The 14,495-nt window shown below is 43.9% G+C and overlaps 1 long non-coding RNA gene across 1 annotated transcript; it reads right to left on the bottom strand.

The window, feature by feature from the left end:
• Nucleotides 1-42: 42 nt before the first annotated feature.
• Nucleotides 43-14,050, bottom strand: LOC127153534 (uncharacterized). The gene is made up of 3 exons (XR_007825282.1): nucleotides 13,785-14,050; nucleotides 9,224-9,812; nucleotides 43-1,010 (listed from the first exon to the last, which is right to left on the bottom strand). It is a non-coding gene; the product is annotated as an uncharacterized LOC127153534 (long non-coding RNA).
• Between the last annotated feature and the right edge of the window lie 445 nt (nucleotides 14,051-14,495).

Raw genomic sequence — 14,495 nt, 5'->3', positions numbered from 1 at the left:
AAGTTCAAATTCAGGGCACCATATCAGTCCATTATATGGAGAAAAATCCTGAAATGTTTCCCTCAAAAAACATAATTTCTTTATGGCTGAAGAAGGAAAGACATAAACATCTTGGATGACAAGGGACTGAGTACATTATCTGTCAATTTTTGCTCTGGAAGTGAACTTCTTTAAATATTTGTCCCTTTAATTTTTGTTAAATATCTTTGTCTATTGCAGACAAAGAGAGAGTGAAATGAATTTTATTAACACATCCTTTTTTACAAGCTCATAATTTTACATTTACTTTTTAAATCTGTAACCATGTTACAAATTATGTAGGAACAGTAATAGATTAATCTATGACAACAGTGAACCTCAAAAATCTACATCATAACAGGAGTTGTGAGGGCTGTCACAAAAAGTATTTTTGGTTGTTTTTTTCCCCTTTATCACATCATAAATTATGTATCATTTGAAAGCTTAAAACCTCAAAATTCATTCTGTGAAAACCATTTTAAAATCAGACATTGCTTTACCATGGAAATGGTACTTTAATATCATATTACAAAATGAATTGCTTTCATGAATTAGAACAATTTAAGTTTGGATAGTGCACTTTTACGTTTATGTTCAAAAATGGGGTTAACATTTAAGAGGTTAGATGCTTTTTGAACAACTTCACATGTGTAAGGATAATGCATTAAACAGTCTTCGCTAGTAGCTGTTTTTGATGTGTGAAGCTGAAGAACAATAATCAGATCATATGAATCCAATCAGTTTAAAATTTATACAGCTGGTTCTACATTAATTCTTCCTTCAGAACAAAGCTCTAAAGAAACTGATTCCTTTCTTTGTCCATGACTTTGTCTCCAGACTTGTCCCTGCCTCTGTCCCTCTGCTGTTCGTCCACAACAGGATAACAGTTGTTTTGGGCATCTGTCACATTTTCCACTTATGCAGCTGTCGTAAATACCCACTACGACAATCACCATGACACTGGAGATAGCAAGTATGACATAACCTATATTCTGAATAAAAGAAAAAAATAATTAAGAAACAATTAAAGATTATTAATATCATTTAAATGCATTTATACTATGGAGTGGCTGAATGCTTGAATCTGATTGGTTGACAAACGTTCTAAGGTGTGATTTCATTTTCAGGGAAGTGCACAGAAACGTAGCTTTAGGCAAGTCTTGACCGCACTACATGTCTGTATTACTTCGCCACATTTCAGTGGCGATAATAATTTTTTACTCAGTAAGGAATAATTGTCTTCGGTCCATTGAATTCTTAGAACATAATCCAGACCCAAAGTGTAACGGTCTTGGTTGCATCACCACCTCGGGTGAGCATTATTTTCTAAGGATTCAACGGCCCGTCATCAATTATTTCTCACATTGTGTATGGTGTACTCAGATATATTAAGCTGCAAGCTTATGGTGTGTTGGTTGAGATTTGCTGTGGGTTTAAATGAATCATAAGAACAGGAAAAAAAATGTCTAGGTTACATCTGTAACCTTTGTTCCCTGAAGGAGGGAATGGAGACGTTACATCAATACTTATCTGGGGTCTCACTTGGGAGCCCAATCACCTCTGAGCTTCAGAAAACAGGCCAATGAACATTGGCGAATGGAATCTGCATGCCAAACCAGGAGCCGAGACGCATCCCGGCATTCAGCGCAGTTCAAGATTGTGGCAGGAGGGTGGGAGGGCATAACGTCTCCGTTCCCTCTTTCAGGGAATGAGGGTTACAGATGTAACCTAGACATTCCCCTTCAGTCATACACTATGACGTTACATCAATACGGATGTATTTGGGGTCTCCACTGGAAAACACCACAATACTAAACCGCATTACGTAGTTGAGGAACAAATGCTCACAGGAAAGCGTGTCCAGACAATGGAGCTCAACACGTAATCTACCACCCAAGGGGCCAACCTCTGCTTGAGGACAGCATTGCCAACTGCTGACCCATAAGCAAACAAGACTTGCTCGGAGCATCTAAGTTCCGGGTGTGGTCCATGTAAATGTGAACAAACAAACGGGTCACTTCCCGTTTGTTGCGGTTGCACGCTTAGAGTTTGAGCTCCGTCGAGTTAATTTCTTATTGTCTGTTTTTCAATTCAAAATCAATTTTATACACAATCATTCTTGTTTCTTATAACGTGTGAATATACCCCCTATTGTATTCTACAACTAAAACATCCGGATTGCTTTGTTATCACTAGTTTTGTTTTGATTTCCGGAGTCGCTAGCTTATAGCCCGTTAGCAGCACCAGCGTGGTTGCCGCTAATCCTGCTTGCATTGTTTACACACTGCTTACACACATTTCCATTGTTTACTCACTGTTACTTGCTTTAATGGCGAATTTGTGTCCACCTTTGAGTGCAGGTGAGGACACGTTCGAGTACATTCTTATATGATTGTGAGTACATTCTTATATGATAGTGAGTACATTCTTATATGATAGTGAGTACATTCTTATATGATTGCTACGATGGCTTTTGTTCTGAACGCTTAAATGATAGTAGTTGCACTGTCCAATCTATAAAGACTGTGTCTGTTCCTCGAATAGTGAGGTCAAAACATAAATTTAATGTAGGATCTAGAAAAAATCTGATCGTAATTAAACCAGAAAAAAGCAAAATACACGAACAGAAACCATTTTTAAAGCTTGGGCTCCTAAACATTAGATCACTTGCACCCAAAGCAGTTATTGTGAATGAAATGATCACAGATAATAGTTTTGATGTACTCTGCTTAACTGAAACCTGGCTAAAACCTAATGATTATATTAGTCTAAATGAGTCTACTCCGCTAAACTACTACTATAAGCATGAGCCCCGTCAGAGTGGTCGTGGTGGTGGTGTTGCAACAATATATAGTGATATTTTCAATGTTACTCAGAAAACAGGATACAGGTTTAATTCATTTGAAATACTTTTGCTTAATGTTACTCTGCCAGATATGCAAAAGAAATCTCTCCTATCTCTTGTTTTAGCTACTGTGTATAGACCGCCAGGGCCATATACAGATTTCCTAAAAGAATTTGCAGATTTCCTTTCGGAACTATTGGTTAATTTTGATAAAGTGCTAATTGTCGGAGATTTTAACATTCACGTTGATAATACAAATGATGCGTTAGGACTTGCATTTACTGACCTAATAAACTCTTTTGGAGTTAAGCAAAATGTCACTGGGCCCACTCATCGTTTTAATCATACGCTAGATTTAATTATATCGCATGGAATTGATCTTACTGATATAGATATCGTACCTCAAAGTGATGATGTTTCTGACCATTTCCTTGTATCGTGCATGCTGCATATCACTGATATTAACTGTAGGGCTCCGCGTTATCGTCTTGGCAGAACTATTGTTCCAGCCACCAAAGATAGATTCACAAATAACCTGCCTGATTTATCTCAACTGCTCTGTGTACCCCTTAATACACAGGATCTAGACAAAATGACTAGCAATATGGGCACCATCTTCTCCGATACGTTAGAAGCTGTTGCCCCCATCAAATTGAAAAAAGTTAGAGAAAAACGTATTGCACCATGGTACAACAGTAATACCCAATCCCTCAAAAAAGAACTCGCAATCTTGAGCGCAAATGGAGAAAAACTAACTTGGAAGTTTTTAGAATTGCATGGAAAAACTGTATGTCCAGATACAGACAGGCTTTAAAAGCTGCTAGGGCTGAGCATTTCCGCGAACTCATAGAAAATAACCAAAACAATCCAAGGTTTTTATTTAGCACAGTGGCTAGATTAACAAATAACCAGACACCACCTGAGCTAAATATTCCTTTACAGTTTAATAGCAATGACTTTATGAATTTCTTCACTGATAAAATAGATAACATCAGAAATACAATAACCAATGTAGATTATACTGCATCTAATATGTCAACTTCTTTCGTCGCACCCAAAGAAAAACTGCAGTACTTTACCGCTATAGGACAGGAAGAGTTAAATAAACTCATCACTGTGTCTAAACCAACAACATGCCTATTAGATCCCGTACCCACTAAATTACTAAAAGAATTGTTACTTGTGGCAGAAGAACCGCTTCTCAATATTATCAACTCATCGTTATCTTTAGGTCACGTCCCTAAACCATTCAAGCTGGCGGTTATTAAGCCTCTTATTAAGAAACCACAGCTAGACCCTAGTGAACTGGCAAATTATAGACCCATTTCTAATCTTCCATTTATGTCTAAAATTTTAGAGAAAGTTATATGTGCTCAACTGTGCTCATTCTTGCAAAAAAATGATATCTATGAAGAATTTCAGTCAGGCTTCAGGCCCCATCACAGCACAGAAACTGCACTTGTTAAAATCACTAATGACTTGCTTCTTGCGTCAGACCAAGGCTGCATCTCACTGCTAGTTTTACTTGATCTTAGTGCTGCGTTTGACACTATAGATCATGACATACTAATAGATCGACTACAAAATTATGCAGGTATCCAAGGGCAGGCTTTAAAATGGTTTAGATCCTACCTGTCTGATCGCTACCACTTTGTTTATTTAAATGGGGAGTCATCTCAGTTATCACCAGTAAAGTATGGAGTGTCACAAGGATCTGTTCTAGGTCCTCTACTATTTTCAATATACATGCTGCCCCTTGGTAATATTATTAGAAAACACGGGATTAGTTTCCATTGTTATGCTGATGATACTCAACTATATATCTCAACAAGACCAGATGAAACTTCTGAATTATCAAAGTTAACAGAGTGCGTTAAAAATGTAAAAGATTGGATGACCAACAATTTTCTGCTATTAAATTCAGGTAAGACAGAGATATTACTTATTGGACCTAAAAACAATACACAGAATCTTCTGACTTACAATTTACAACTAGACGGATGTACTGTTACTTCCACTACAGTCAAAAGCCTGGGTGTTATATTAGACAGCAACTTGTCTTTTGAAAATCATATTTCTCATGTTACAAAAACAGCATTCTTCCATCTTAGAAACATTGCCAAGCTGCGAAACATGTTACCTGTTTCTGATGCAGAAAAGCTAGTTCACGCATTCATGACCTCTAGACTGGACTATTGTAATGCACTATTAGGTGGTTGTCCTGCATCTTCAATAAACAAGCTACAGATAGTCCAAAATGCAGCTGCTAGAGTCCTTACCAGGTCAAGAAAATATGATCATATTACCCCAATTTTAAAGTCTCTGCACTGGCTGCCTATTAGGTTCCGCATCAGCTACAAAATAGCACTTCTTACCTATAAGGCACTTAACGGTTTAGCTCCTGCGTACCTAACTAGTCTTCTACCACGCTACAATCCATCACGCTCCCTAAGGTCACAAAACTCTGGACTGTTGGTAGTACCTAGGATAGCAAAGTCCACTAAAGGAGGTAGAGCTTTTTCACATTTGACACCCAAACTCTGGAACAGCCTTCCTGATAACGTTCGGGGTTCAGACACACTCTCTCTGTTTAAATCTAGATTAAAGACACATCTTTTTAGCCAAGCATTCAAATAATGCATCTCATAAACTTTTTCTGCAGCTATATCTGATCAAATGTTCATTTTAATCTTTTAGCTCTGGTTTAACAAACCTTCCTTTTCTTAGTTTGAACAGCAGCTACGCTAATTATGTTCCTATTTGTTCTCTGTTTTTGCCATGGGATTGACATCCCATGGTAACTAGGAATTCACAAGCTCCAGTGTGGATCCAGAACACTTAAGAAAAGATGATGCCAACCCCTCAGAGGACTTCAGATGATGCCAACCCTGATGCCAACCCTGAAAACATACAGCACTACCAAATTCTGCTACAAATTTATAGTGTTCTTTGTCTGTTTGATTACGTCATTAATTGATCTTTACCACACATCTCTACCATATGTACATCAAGCTACTACTACATATATTGTAAAAATGTCAATTTGGTGTAAAGCTGCTTTGCAACGATATGTATCGTGAAAAGCGCTATACAAATAAATTTGAATTGAATTGAATTGAATGGCATGAATGGGACACAGCAACGTTAAGGCCAGGTCTGCCTCCTCCAAGGGCAGTGCTTGCAGTTTCCTCACCAGAACTCGGAAGTGAGAGGTGGGAACCTTGGACACATAACCAGGCCGGGACCTCAAGGTCACGTGAGAATAGCCGGCACAAAATTCAAGGCACGATCCGTTGGTTGAGAATGTGTGCAGGTCCCTATCATCTTGATAGAAGCGAGCATGATCAGGAGCAAGGTCAAAATGACTGGAATTTTAGCTCGACTGAATCAAGTGGCTCAAAGGAAGCTCCGCGTAGACCTAGAAGTGTGAAGGGGAGATCCTCAAGGTGGGATGAGGTGCGGCCTAGGAGGACTTATCCTCCTGCACCCTTTAGGAACCCGACGGTCAGGTGATGCTTCCCTAGAGACTACCATGCACAGCATCTCTCTTTTTTTTTTTTTTTTTTTTTAACTGTGATAGCGGTAGCAAACACATTCAAAGTGGAGGGAACATCCTTCGCTCCAACTTCTCCTGCAGGAAGGAAAGCACAACTCTGGCCAAGCACCTCAGAAGGTCCTCTCGGAGGAACACCATACAACGGTAAGACCTCACCACAGAGCGTAGGCCAGCCTCATAGAGGGGGCACAGGTTTGTGCAAGGAGACTCACTAGGGAAGGCGTGCTTGAGGAGACCCCGGGTCCAGCTGTGTGCCAGCTCGTCCCTGCCATTTCCACTCAGATGGGAAGAAGCTGGCAGAGGGAGGACTCGATGGAAGCAAAACAGGTTTACCTGAGCTTCGCCGAGTCAGCTCCAGATGAGCTGGACCTGGGGTTGGAGTCGTCATTCTCGGGGAGAGTGCAAATCAACTCTCTTAACAAGATAAATGGCGTGCAGCGATTTGAGCTGTGTCAGACTCCAGAGGAGAAGATGGCGGGCGAGTTGCAGCATGTGACTGGATCATAGACCACCTTGGTAGTAGTATTCGTCTCCAACAAATCTCACATGTGAGGTATTTCTACTCCAGTCGTCGAGATAGTTGAGGATCCATACGTCTGACACCTGAAGCAGGTCGAAAGCTGTAGCTCAACCCTAGTGCTGAAACTAGAAACATGTGTCTCTGTTTCAGCCACCCGAACGGTAGCCCAAAGAGGCGACCGAATCGTAACTCAAGAACCAGGATAGGGCGAAACCCACCGCTATTTTCAGGATGTATGGACCAACCAAATCGACCAGCAGACAGGCTAGGTAGATTTAGTAACCCGGGCTGCTGCCTACAATAAATAAGGTCATAGGGACGGTACCAACACCTCTGCGGCAGGTCAGCCAGCCTTTTTTTTTTTTAAGGATGGCACAACCCAGGAAGCAAGCATTCCAAAGTAGTGCCAGGCTGCTGAGGCAGCGTTTACCTTTCATCCACAATCCCACGTTGTCGCTACTAGAGTGTGAGGAAGCGACGCGTCCTGCAACCCTAGCTAAGATGGCGAGACCATGTGCTGGGTCTGAGTGTGAGGAGGATGTGTGTCACTCACAGACAAAACCCAGAAGCCCAAGGCAAATAGAGGAAATTGCTCTTTTATTGAAAGGGTGGGTACCTGCTGACCCGTAGGTCAAAGGCGGCAGCGGTGGAGAAAGCCCCTGTTCTTCCCTAGGGTATTCCTCCAGTCCTTGGGTAGTCTGCTTTCAGGAAGCTCTGCTTTCATGCAAGGCAACCCAATGGCAGACTGCGCCCCCTAGATGTGGCCATCTCAACACCCCCAAAGTGGAGTGGAGCAATTCCTGTTGGGGCCAGCATGGGGCTTCAGCGACAGGCAGAAGAAGACGTGGCCCTTCCACAGGCATTCTTAGTTCCTTTTTCTGTGTGTGAACTGCCCAAGACCGCTGGGATAAGTGCTGGACAGTGACGTCCTCAGTGGGGACTGACCCGGCAGAGCAATCCAGACTATAATCCTCAGGTCTCCCATGCTTCCAGCCAATGCAGCCTCGTGATTCCAGCAACCCACGAAACTGGAAAGGGTAGAACACAAAGGTGGCTTACGTATTAAATGTAAGCTGTGACCAAGTGTAATAATGGGCATGCCCACGCAGCGTGGGCATAACCCATCCACAAAGGCCATCTCAACCTGCATTTGTTTACATCCCAGACCTGTGAGATAGCGATTGTGACCGTCATGAGTAAATAAGGAAACTATCGCTCCCTAAAAGCACACGATCGAAGATGCGTCTTAAAAAAAACACTCTCAACGATCGTGTATGCTGTAGGAAATTGCTCTTTTAGGCTGGATTGCCCAGGAGAGGACCGCAGCACTCATCTGAGTGCAGCAGGGCTATCTCTTTGCTGAATGCAAAGAAAGGTTGTTCCACACAGCCAAGAAACTCCCACAGCGATGAAAGTTTTCTTTTTTCTTTGTAGAAGCAGCTCACAAAGCAATCGGATCCGAAGCAAAAATGGTGGAGTGGATGCACGCCGACCTTTTATATACCCGTGAGTACAGGGGAGTGGCTTGGCATGCAAATTCCACTCGCCAATATTCATTGGCCTTTTCTTAATCTCAGAGATGATTGGGCTCCCAAGTGAGACCCCAAATACGTCAGTATTGACGTAACGTCGTAGTGTACAACTGAAGGGGAATGATAATTTGCTTATTTTAAGCAATCTGTCAACCATGCGCACAAGCTCGCTTTTCATTGCGGTAGCACCGACGATCAAAATGAAAGTGTCACTCAACCAGTCAGTGTTCAGTCATGAGATCTCGACTGTAGCCTATTTGCGTCTGTGATCGCTGAATAAAAGCACTTACTCAGCCGCTGTTGTTTGAATAGAGAAACATAGGCTATTGCAGTTTGGAATTACTATTAGGAATTTCACTATTGTAGTATTTTAATTTTTGCTTCAGTTACATATACATGTGTTCATTTATTAAAAAGCAGTAAGTGATCACTATATTTTTTTTAACTGCTTCAATTTGCACTAAACATTTTGAATTTACTTACTGTAACAATAGCTGTTCTATCTAAATAGTTTTTGTTTTTTGTTTTTTTTTTATAGGAGAAAAATAAAATTATGTTTTTTTTTTTAATTATTTAAAAGCAACTGTAAACATATTGAGATATATATAGAATATCATAAAAAATATTGACAATATTGTGATTTTTTTTTTATATATCACCCAGCCCTAATTCTGAGGACAAGGGAGATAATTTTATATTTCTATTATCATATTACAATAACAGGACAGACTTATACAGTATGTGATATTTACCTGAGAGTCATGAATATATTTTTGAGTCAAAAGACGTAGCTCATTCTCATTTTGTGTCCTTTCGATAGGTTTACACCATGACCTGTTGAGCTGCTCATCAAAAACATAAACTCCATTCCAGTGTGTCTTGGCACAAGAAAAGTAATCTCCATTGAGAAACAAGACGATAACCCACATAATAGGAGGAATCAGACAATATATGAAAGCTTTAGCACAGTCCTGCTGGGTATCATTATTTGCTCCTGGAGGACAATGAAAGCGTCCAAATTTCAAAGGCCTAAAAAAGAAAAACAGTAAAGCGAAAATAAAAAAAGAAGGTCCAACAAACATGGACTCTGTAAGTTTGGCATTTACATCAACGGCACAAGGACATGTAAAGTGGACTTCAAGGATCTTCTCCACTTGAATTACAGAAAAGCCAGATGGAAGAGTGACGAGATAAGGAGATCGTTTCAGAAATTCTGGTATTTTTTTAATAAGACTCAATAGTTTAGCCATCTTCTGAGGGACGTCTGGTGATGATTTTGGCTGCTTCTGCTTCTTATATTCTGTAATAGTTCAAAAGATCTGTATATGGTGCACAGATCCCCTTTAATGAAGAACATAACATTTATTTTAATACTAGTAGAATGAACAATTAAATGCACAAGCAGTGAACACATTGTGCATTTACCTGTAACACAACAATTCCCATTAAACATTGTAGAAAACATCAACAACAACAATGTTCCAAGGACATTCTTTCACAAAAAGACATACAGGTTTCAAAAACGTAAATCATTTCCCTTATGAGAGACTTCATTTCACAACAGCCTCAAAGAGGACAGACTCTAGACATGCCAAATATCTATATGTACAATATATTAAATGACATAAGAATTGTTTTGACACAAAAACGGTTACAAAAGTATTCACTCCTCAGGAAAGAAAGAAAGAAAAAACGAAAGAAAGTGAAATTTGATTGATAATAATTGACAGAAATAATAGAAATAATAATTACAACTTATGACTGGACATAATCTTTATATTCTAATGTAGTTATTTAAAAGGTAATTGTAACGTAGGGAGGGAAACGAGAGACGTGCGGATCCATACGCAAACTTTTATTATAACGACGAGACATAGACATGGTCAAAGGCAGGCAGGATCGGGCAACAGCAGACAGGAACACAGACAGCAAGAAGAAGAGTAGAACAAAAACAGGCGAGGGTCAGTCCAGCGGCGAACGTTATCCGACAGGGGCTAGGCAGAAGAGTGGTCAGACGAGTGAGGGTTCAAAACGAGACAACGGAAAAACTAGACACGGGGGGAAACTAGGAGATACGCTTAGTACGACTGCAATGGAAAATACAATACAATACACGGCGAGGAGTGACAGGAAGACCGGGGTATTTATACAGTCTCTGATTGGATGGGGGGAAGTGCAATGGCTGATGGGGAGTGTAGTCCGGGGTGTGGTGTGGCAGTCCGTGCGTGACAAAACGCAAGAGCGACGTCTGGTGGTGAGCGGTCCGCAGCTCACCGACCAGATCATGACATAGCCCCCCCCCAAAGAGCGGCTTCCAGACGCTACAAACGAACCATAGTCCAGGGGAGCGGTGGGGCGGGGGTGAGACAGGGCAAGGGCTGGAGGGCCAGGTCCCTGCGGAGGACCCGGTGATTGAGGCAGGACCGGCAGGGCAGGAGCCCTCCAGGGCAGAGCCGGAGGCGGAGCAGGCAGTGCAAGAACCCTCCAGGGCGGAGCCGGTGGAGCCCTCCAGGGCGAAGCCGGAGGCGGAACAGGCGGTGCTAGAACCCTCCAGGGCGGAGCCGGAGGCAGAACAGGCGGTGCTAGAGTCCTCCAGGTCGGAGCCGGAGGCAGAGCCAGCGACACTAGAGCCCCCAAGGGCGGAGCCGGAGGCGGAGCAGGCAGTGCAAGAACCCTCCAGGGCGGAGCCGGAGGCGGAACAGGCGGCGCTAGAACCCTCCAGGGCGGAGCCGGAGGCAGAACAGGCGGTGCTAGAGCCCTCCAGGTCGGAGCCGGAGGCAGAGCCAGCGACACTAGAGCCCCCAAGGGCGGAGCCGGAGGCGCAACAGCCCTCCCAGGCGGAACAGGAGGCGGAGCAGGAGGCGCCGCAGCCCTGCGGGGCGGAACAGGAATCTGCATCACGCTCTGGGACCTGGGGAGAGCAGGGACAGAGGAGGCAGACAGAATAGAGGGAGAAGGCGCAGCAGCCCTCCGGGGCGGAACAGGAGGCGGAGCAGCCCTCCGGGGCGGAACAGGAGGCGGAGCAGCCCTCCGGGGCGGAACAGGAGGCGGAGCAGCCCTCCGGGGCGGAACAGGAGGCTGCGTCATCGACTGGGACCTGGGGAGAACAGTGACAGAGGATGCAGACAGGAAAAAGGGAGAAGCAGAGTGTTTAGAGGTTAACGCCCCCTCCATAAGAGGTTCTACGGCAGGCGCCGACACCTCTGGAGACATTGGCGCAGCTTCTCCGACGGGGAAGGCCTCTGGTGCAGGCTTGTGATCAGACGAGAGCTCTGGTGCAGGCTTGTGATCAGACGAGAGCTCTGGTGCAGGCTTGTGATCAGACGAGAGCTCTGGTGCAGGCTTGTGATCAGACGAGAGCTCTGGTGCTGACCTGTGAACAGGCGTGTCCTCAGGAGCACAGTGTGCAGCCCACACACACCACATGGCCACTGCCACTAAAGGAAGAGCAGCAGTGATGACGTCACTTGGCTCGTGGGGATCTGCTGTAACGTGGCTTGACTCAGGAACAACATGGCTTGACTCAGGAACAACATGGCTTGACTCAGGAACAACATGGCTTGACTCAGGAACAACATGGCTTGACTCAGGAACAACATGGCTTGACTCGTGGGGCACAGCTGTGACAGGGCTTGACTCGGGAGAACAGCAGCTGTGGTTTGACTTGACTCAGTTGCTTGACCGGACTTGGAAGCTTGAACTGACCCTGGGGTAGCAGCCGCGACGTGAAGGAGCGCCACTTTAGCTGCCCATACCGCCCTTAGGGGTGAGTCCAGCACGTGGGCCATCATAAGCCGCGGTCTTGGGATGTCAGGAGAGACGTGACCGGACTCAAGAACCACGGCTGCAACTTTGCTTGACTCAGGAACAGCCGCTGTTATGTGACTTGACTCAGAAACCGCTTCAGGAAGTGCAGCCATGATGGGTGCAGACTCAGGTGCAAAAGACATGACGTGAACAGGCTGTGGCTTGGCTGACGAGGCGTTAGCAGGCTTTGACGTAGCGCCCATCTTGTGTAGTGGCTCTGGCGTGGCAGCCATCTTGTGCAGTGGCTCTGGCGTGGCAGCCATCTTGTGCAGTGGCTCTGGCTCAGGATTGATGGCTGTAATTTGACTTGAGACAGAAGCGACAACTGTAATTTGACTTGACATCGGAAACACGGTTTTAACTTCACTTGCCTTAGGAAGAGCAGCGCTGACTTGACTTGGTGCAGGAAACGCAGCTCCAGCCTGACTTGGCTTAGAAACTTGACTAGATTCAGGAAACACAGCTGCAGCGTGACTTGGCTCTGGCAAGGCAGCTGTGACGTGACGGAGCTCTGTTTTCGCCGCCATTTTGTGAACGGGCTCCGCCGTCGCCGCCATCGCTCGAGCGCGCTCCGACACGGCCGCCATTTCACGAGCGATCCAAGCGGCAAACGTGTCCGTAGCGTCGCGCTCCGGCGCGGCCGCCATCTTGCGAGCGGGGTGCGCGGCCGCCATTACCGCATCGTCGCGTTCCCTCTCCGCGACCCCCACAGTAAAGGACGAGCCCACACACAGAAGAGCAAAGTCCAAAAATAAACAAAGTGATGAACGCGGACCCTCGCGTCTGAGTTTCGATTTTAATGGTTGTCTGGTTCCATCAATGAAAATGTCTATCAAAACACAGTCTGGGAGATCTGAGTAATGAGCAATGTCCAGAAATTCTTGGATGTAGCCCTCGAGCGTTCGTGTGCCCTGCTCGAGGGCTAACAACAGTTTTGTGGTGTTCATACCTGCGTAGTGTCCGGTTGAGAAGTTGCTGGATCCTGGTGGGGCCGTGTATTCTGTAACGTAGGGAGGGAAACGAGAGACGTGCGGATCCATACGCAAACTTTTATTATAACGACGAGACATAGACATGGTCAAAGGCAGGCAGGGTCGGGCAACAGCAGACAGGAACACAGACAGCAAGAAGAAGAGTAGAACAAAAACAGGCGAGGGTCAGTCCAGCGGCGAACGTTATCCGACAGGGGCTAGGCAGAAGAGTGGTCAGACGAGCGAGGGTTCAAAACGAGACAACGGAAAAACTAGACACGGGGGGAAACTAGGAGATACACTTAGTACGACTGCAATGGAAAATACAATACAATACACGGCGAGGAGTGACAGGAAGACCGGGGTATTTATACAGTCTCTGATTGGATGGGGGGGAAGTGCAATGGCTGATGGGGAGTGTAGTCCGGGGTGTGGTGTGGCAGTCCGTGCGTGACAAAACGCAAGAGCGTCTGGTGGTGAGCGGTCCGCAGCTCACCGACCAGATCATGACAGTAATATATGTTTTTACACTTACTTTGATCTTGTATTATAGTATGTGTTGTCTGTATCTTCCTGCAGCTGCATCTAAGTTTCAAGAGAGCTGTGTTGCACGTCTTAACCCAGAAAGAGACAGGATGTGTTAAGCTTATCTAAAACACTGTTAGTACACCAGACTATTTATACACCAGACTTTCACTATTTTTCTGGATTTTTTAATGAACAGAGACAGTGAAGGAAAGAAAATAAATAGAGTTCAGGTTTGTGTTTGGAGTCTTTTCATGCCTGAGGAAAAAACAAAAAACAAACAAACAAACAAAAAAACAATGGTGCATGTAGTAGCAATAACTAAAAACCTTTTATTCTTCAAATGTACTACTGTATTGCTATGAAAATGGCTTCAGCAAGCTAAAATGCAGCACTTCATAAAAGGTTGCACTGCAGTGCAGAAAAAAATACGTCCTGTTTTCACACAATGATAACCACCATTCTCACAGTTGAAAATATAAGAATTTACTGTGTGAAATTCTACAAGACTAAAAGTTTTGAAATGTTCACTTCATCTTCTATAAGTACGTTTGAGTAAAATTATTATACAGTCATGGCCAAAAATATCAGCACCCTTGCAATTCTGTCAGAAAAGTGTTGCAGTTGCAAATGTTTTGGTACTCACAAGTTTATTTATTTTAATTAATTAAAAAATAGATAAATTAATGAATTAATGTATTTATTTATTATTATTTTATTT

The sequence above is a fragment of the Labeo rohita genome, chromosome 22 (assembly GCF_022985175.1).
Source record: "Labeo rohita strain BAU-BD-2019 chromosome 22, IGBB_LRoh.1.0, whole genome shotgun sequence".
NCBI classification, from domain to species: Eukaryota; Metazoa; Chordata; class Actinopteri; order Cypriniformes; family Cyprinidae; genus Labeo; species Labeo rohita.
This window is presented reverse-complemented; position numbering and strand designations above follow the sequence as displayed.